Raw genomic sequence first — 7,659 nt, forward strand, 5'->3', positions numbered from 1 at the left:
AACTTTTTCATCCGAGTTAGTATGCAAAAGTTATGCCCATTTTTACAAATTCTCGATAGATTTTGCAAATAAAGTCGAAATTCATATTTGCAAATTTTCCCAACAACTAGACCACATATCACATGGGAAACTTATATTCTTTTATCTTTTTGACATTTTCATCATTTCCTTCTTTTTTTTTTTAAACTGAAAAAGGCGATCCATGGGGGGGTAGAGTTTGAAAATGGGACCTTTAGTAGTAGCGAGGGCTAAAAACCAACGCTACTGCTATCAAACTTAGTAGTAGCGAGGTTTTAAAAACCCGCGCTACTACTATGGCATGTCCCGGGGGGGCACGGTAGAGACTGCTTAGTAGTAGCGAGGGTTAAAAACACGCGCTACTGCTATCAACTTAGTAGTAGCGAGGTTTAAAAACCTGCGCTACTGGTAAGTAGCAGTAGTGAGGGGTTTTAACCCTCGCTACTAGTAACTTTCTGTGTATAGGCTTTTCCCTAGTAGTGAGGGTTTAAGCTTCTGTCACTATAGCAACCCATCATCTATTTATTACTTCCCAATTCCTTCCTCTAGGCCCTAACAATGGTGAAGTGTCATGTAGTCGACGTTCACATAACACCACTAGAGGAAAGACAACATACATCTCATCAAAATATCGAACGAATACCAAATTCACATGACTACTTATAGCAAAACTTCTCCCATGTCCTCAGGAACAAGCGTAACTACTCACAAATCATATTCATGTTCATAATCAGAGGGGTATTAATATGCATAAAGGATCTGAGCATATGATCTTCCACCAAATAAACCAACTAGCATCAACTACAAGGAGTAATCAACACTACTAGCAACCCACAGGTACCAATATGAGGTTTTGGGACAAAGATTGGATACAAGAGATGAACTAGGGTTTTAGAGGAGATGGTGTTGGTGAAGATGTTGATGGAGATTGACCCCCTCCCGATGAGAGGATCGTTGATGATGACGGTGGTGATGATTTCCCCCTCCCGGAGGGATGTTTCCCGGGCAGAACAGCTCCGCCGGAGCCCGAGATTGGTTCCGCCTCGTGGCGGCGGTGTTTCGTCCCGAAAGCTTCCTCCTTATTTTTTTTCCTTGACGAAAGACTTCATATAGCAGAAGATGGGCACCGGAGGCCTGCCAGGGGGGCCACGAGGAAGGGGCGCGCCCAGGGGGTAGGGCGCGCCCCCCACCCTCGTGGCCAGGGTGTGGGCCCCCTCTGGTTCTTTCGCCAGTATTTTTTATTAATTCCAAAACGTGCCTCCGTGGGATTTCAGGACTTTTAGAGTTGTGCAGAATAGGTCTCTAATATTTGCTCCTTTTCCAGCCCAGAATTCCAGCTGTCGGCATTCTCCCTCTTCATGTAAACCTTGTCAAATAAGAGAGAATAGGCATAAGTATTGTGATATAATGTGTAGTAACAGCCCATAATGCAATAAATATTGATAAAGAAGCATGATGTAAAATGGACGTATCACTTCCTAGCAACGAAGTCTCTCTTATCATAACGTTGATTCTTTGATTGTGGGTTATCAAGATCAATAGCAGGTTCAATCTCTACATCATTGTTATTGCTAGGTTGAGCATCAACATGAACATCATCATTAATATTATCACTAGGTTCATGTTCATTACCAGATTGTGTTTCAGCATCAGAAATAGAAATATCATTGGGATTCTCAAGTGTGTCAACAACAGGTTCACTAGAAGCATGCCAAGTCCTATCATTTCTCTTTTTCTTCTTCTTAGAAGGACTAGGTGCATCAACATTAGTTCTCTGAGAATCTTGCCCAATTCTCTTGGGGTGGCCCTCGGGATACAAAGGTTCCTGAGTCATTCTACCCCCTCTAGTCACAACTCTAACAGCATTATCATTTTCTTATTATTTAATTCACTGGGCAAATCATTCTGAGCTTTAAGCACTTGTTCTACTTGAGTGGTAACTATAGAAGCATGTTTACTAATAAGTTTAAGGTCACCTTTAACTCTAGACATATAATCACTCAAGTGTTCGATCATATAAGCTTTACGTTTCAAATGTCTACCAACATAAGCATTGAAGTTTTCTTGTTTAACAATAAAATTATCAAACTCATCCGAGCATTGGCTAGCAGATTTATTACGAGAAATATCACCTTCATCAAATCTATAGAGAGAATTTACCTTTACTACCTGTGTCGGGTTATCAAGACCATGTATTTCTTCAATAGGTGATAAATTCTTAACATCTCCAGCTTTAATACCTTTTTCTTTCATAGATTTCTTTGCCTCTTGCATATTTTCGGGACTTAGAAATAGAATACCCCTTTTCTTCGGAGCTGGCTTAGGAGTTGGTTCAGGAAGTGTCCAATTATTATCATTACTCAACATATTATTCAATAGCAATTCAGCTTGCTCAGCCGTTCTTTTCCTGAAAACACAACCAGCACAACTATCCAGGTGGTCTCTAGAAGCATCAGTTAGTACATTATAAAAGATATCAAGTATTTCATTCTTCTTGAGAGGATGATCAGGAAAAGTATTAAGTAACCGGAGAAGCCTCCCCCAAGCTTGTGGGAGACTCTCTTCTTCAATTTGCACAAAATTATATATTTCCCTTAAGGCACCTTGTTTCTTATGAGCGGGAAAATATTTAGCAGAGAAGTAATAAATTATATCCTGGGGACTACGCACACAACCAGGAGTAAGAGAATTAAACCATGTTTTAGCATCACCCTTTAATGAGAACGGAAATAACTTAAGGATATAGTAGTAACGAATTTTTTCCTCATTGGTGAATAGGGTGGCTATATCATTTAATTTAGTAAGATGTGCCACAACAGTTTCAGATTCATAGCCATAAAAGTGATCAGATTCAACCAAAATAATTAACTCAGGATCGATAGAGAAATCATAATCCTTATCAGAAATACAGATAGGTGAAGTAGCAAAAGCAGGGTCATATTTCATTCTAGCATTCAAAGACTTTTCTTTCAGCTTAACTAACAGTTTCTTAAGATCATATCTATCTTTGCAAGCAAAAAAGTATGTAGCAGTTTCTTCATCCATAACATAACCCTCAGGCACATCAAGCAATTCATATCTAGGGGGAGAATCTTCATTCATCAATATTATCAGTTTCAATAATTTCATTCTCTCTAACCCTAGCAAGTTGTTCATCAAGAAATCCACCTAGTGGCACAGTATTTTCAAGCATAGAAGTAGTTTCATCATAAGCATCATACATAGCAGAAGTGGCATCATCAATAACATGTGACATATCAGAATCAATAGCAGGTGTAGGTGTCGCAAATTTACTAATAACAGAAGGTGAATCAAGTGCGGAGCTAGATGGCAGTTCCTTACCTCCCCTCGTAGTTGAGGTATAAATCTTGGTTTTTTTTTGTCTTTCAAGTTCCTCATAGTGATCAGCAGATATAAATCCCGAGTAACTCAAAGAATAGAGCTATGCTCCCCGGCGACGGCACCAGAAAATAGTCTTGATAACCCACAAGTATAGGGGATCGCAACAGTTTTCGAGGGTAGAGTATTCAACCCAAATTTATTGATTCGACACAAGGGGAGCCAAAGAATATTCTCAAGTATTAGCAGTTGAGTTGTCAATTCAACCACACCTGGAAGACTTAATATCTGCAGTAAAATATTTAGTAGCAAAGTAGTATGGAAGTGACGGCAACGGTGGCAAAAGTAACGGTAGCAGTTTTGTAGTAATTGTAACAGTGGCAACGGAAAAGTAACTAAGCAAAGATCAATATGTGAAAAGCTCGTAGGCAATGGATCAATGATGAAGAATTATATCGGATGTGATTCCTCATGCAACAGTTATAACATAGGGTGACATAGAACTAGCTCCAGTTCATCAATATAATGTAGGCATGTATTCCAAATATAGTCATACATGCTTATGGAAAAGAACTTGCGTGACATCTTTTGTCCTACCCTCCCGTGGCAGTGGGGTCCTATAAACTAAGGGATATTAAGGCCTCCTTTTACTAGAGTACCGGACCAAAGCATTAACAATTAGTGAATACATGAACTCCTCAAACTACGGTCATCACCGAGAGTGGTCCCGATTATTGTCACTTCGGGGTTACCGGATCATAACACATAGTAGGTGACTATTGACTTGCAAGATAGGATCAAGAACTCACATATATTCATGAAAACATAATAGGTTCAGATCTGAAATCATGGCACTCGGGCCCTAGTGACAAGCATTAAGCATAGCAAAGTCATAGCAACATCCAACCCATCACCGTCCAGCAATAGATACTAGGGATCAAACCCTAACAAAACTAACTCAATTACATGGTAAATCTCATCCAACCCATCACCGTCCAGCAAGCCTATGATGGAATTACTCACGCATGGCGGTGAGCATCATGAAATTGGTGATGGAGGAACGTTGATGATGACGATGGTGACGGATTCCCCTCTCTGGAGCCCCGAATGGACTCCAGATCAGCCCTCCCGAGAGAGATTAGGGCTTGGCGGCAGCTCCGTATCGTAAAACGCGATGAATCATTCTCTCTTATTTTTTTTTGTCCCCGGGCGTGAATATATAGAGTTGGGGTTGAGGTCGGTGGAGCCTCAGGGGGGCACGAGGCAGGGGGCGCGCCCTCCACCCTCGTGGACAAGGTGTGGGCCCCTGGTGTTGATTATTTCGCTAGTATTTTTTATTAATTCCAAAAATATTCTCCGTGAAGTTTCAGGTCATTCCGAGAACTTTTATTTCTTCACAAAAATAACACCATGGCAATTCTGCTGAAAACAGTGTCAGTCCGGGTTAGTTCCATTCAAATGATGCAAGTTAGAGTCCAAAATAAGGGCAAAAGTATTTGGAAAAGTAGATATAGTGGATTCATGTGGCAAAACTGGTTTAAAGGATTTTGGATGCACAAGTATAGATCATACTTAGTGCAAAGTGAAGGCTAGCAAAAGATTGGGAAGCGACCAACCAAGAAACGAATAATCTCATAAGCAAGCATTAAGCATAATTAACACCGAATAATGCACCACAAGTAGGATATGATTTTTATTGCATGATTATTGACTTTCGTGCATGCATAGGGAATCACAAACCTTAACACCAATATTCTTGCACGCATAGGACAGCTTGGAAATAGTGTCAGGGCATCATTTGAATTTCTATGATGAATTTCGAATAATATATGCATGAATACATAACAGTGCAAAGAACACATGCCTTGACTTTCACACCAATATACTTCTCTATACTACCTTCAGGATCTGGTTCACGAGCCGCGTCCTCATCAATGTCATCATCGCCAGCATCACCACCCTACAGAAATGGAGTGAGTTAGGAATTAGAAGTGCAAGAAACAGGACCAAAGTTGGTGGGTAAAGTAAGGAAATCGAAACCTTTTTCCTCATCATAACCAAGTATCCGTGGCCACCTTGCACTGATTAAGAGAACACTTCACGGAAGTGCCTCGCAAACTCCTTTAAATATGTGTTCAATTGATTCATCCTTCCTTTGGTCTAAAACTGATATCAACTCTCTAATTTTCTGCAATACCAATCAGCAGATTTTATGAGATTCTAGTCTTAGGACAATCAAAAGGGAAACAAGTTGTGCTGATCGGAAAGCTTACCTCGTCATCAGCATCAAGTTCAGCGCGTCTTCTCCGCTGTTCAGTGAAGTTCAGGAAGGACTAATTACTTCAAATGCTCAGTGCAGTCATAAAGCAGCTGCCGCTTGTTCTTTCTCTTGTACCTTTATTATTGGCCAGAAAATAACTACAGCATGGTTAACACTATAAAAAAGGTATTCTGCAGCTGAGTTAGCCAGTTTAGCAATGTAACAAATGGAAATATAGGTTTCAAAAGCATCAGCAGGCAATGAGTCCAAATCTCGGATTTTCTTCATACACTCATCTTGCTTGACAAGATACGTGCTCCTGCTGCTCATCAACTTTTCCAAGTCCACCATCTTGCACAGTCTGCTCCAAAGTAGCTTCAAAAGCCTGTGTTTAGATGTACATGACAACACATAACAAGTCAACAGTAGCTATACAAGTTAAACCCCAAGAAAACACTATAGCTGTATTAAGTACCTTCAGATCATCCCCTTGTTTTTCCGTTGCTCCATCTTTCTTGAATCGGCATTAACAGCATCGACATTGGCTGCCCAAAAGATCATTTAAGGGGGTTAGGGGGCAACATTTGAGGATGGTGTCTCGATGGTGAAAGAGGTGGTACCTGATATGTCCTGCCTTCTAGCGCTTTTCACATATTACACCCCGATTCTGAAGCATGGTGTCGCCAACTTCATGTCTGATGTTAAAGAAAGCCGGTGCACATGGTAATGCCTTATAGTTTCCCATAGATTCAGTGATGTCCTTCTACATTAAAATGTCATTCAACTCATATGGCCACCTTGTTAATTATCTGAAATGCAGCACCGCTTCTCCTGTATGTTAGTTTTTACTAGTGCATAAGATTTCAGGCAGACGATTGAGGAACTAAAAGCTGCATAACAGCATAGACATAGACATATATCCACAGCTATATTTTACATGACAATAGTTTACACGTTGTACAGTGATGTTAGTAATGTGCCACTTTGTTGCTGTTGTGAAGTTCTATTCTCACTGTAACAATCAAGTTGCATATGTATTACCATGCTGCAGGTCTTGTGCTACCTGATGCTCCTCTGGGAGACAGATATTTTGAGATCGAGGCTGCCAAGAACAACCTTGAGCTGGCAGGCTCTCTTTTGCATTATCCATTTTTCCATCTCTTGTGTCTCAACAAAATAGGGTTGAATATTCTCCTTAACTCTCTCTACCTTTGAAGAAAGGCCCCGCTTGATATTTCTTATTTAAGCGCTGATGCATAGTGATGAGTTCCGCTTATTCGGCTCATTGCTTTGCTGTAATTTTAAGATGTTGATTAGTCTGGATTCTGGAATACTGAAGAAATACTCAGCATCAGGTGTTGATTAATTGGGAATATTAAAGATGCCTCTTTTGTTGCTAAGTTGCTTACATTATTTTTGTTATGTCTTACATTAATGCGTGCAGGTGTTACTAAAAAGACCAACTACACCAACAGAAAGAATGGGGAGAATTAAAAAGGCTTCAGAAGGACTTGTTTATCTTGTAAGTGTCCATAACTCCGAATCAATTTTGCTCTCTTAAAATCTGTTCTCATATAGCATATTCTCCTTATTGCTGATCAGAAAGATCTCATAATTGCCAACATGGTGTGTATTTTAAGACTTAAGAAGAGTAGAGTGGTTTATCATCTTAAATTTTGTTGAGGGAATTTATCATCTGAAGTTGACTTCATAAACTTAAGAAAGAGACATGCTTCTGCCCTTAAGAAGGGTGCATTTTAAAACTTAAGAAGAATACAGTGGTTTATCATCTAATTTTTGTTGACAGAATTTATCATCTGAAGTTGACTTCATAAACTGAAGGACACATGCTTCTGTCCTGTCATGCTTTTTCTCTTCAACAGAGTCTGGCTTGACATGCTTTTGTGCTGGCATGTATCCTGGTGCTAGCTGTGCTAATTCCTAAACTGAAAATTATAATGAAATGTACACTGCTGTTTACAAAGACTGAGGCGCCTTGGTTATGTTATGACACTTCTCCATTTGGCCTTATGAATCATGGA

At 39.9% G+C, this 7,659-nt stretch overlaps 1 pseudogene; it reads left to right on the forward strand.

Annotated features, from left to right (window-relative positions):
* Positions 1-7,659, forward strand: part of LOC119350987 — an 87,361-nt pseudogene that overhangs the window by 70,008 nt on the left and 9,694 nt on the right.

This window comes from Triticum dicoccoides, chromosome 1B (genome assembly GCF_002162155.2).
Source record: "Triticum dicoccoides isolate Atlit2015 ecotype Zavitan chromosome 1B, WEW_v2.0, whole genome shotgun sequence".
NCBI lineage: Eukaryota > Viridiplantae > Streptophyta > Magnoliopsida > Poales > Poaceae > Triticum > Triticum dicoccoides.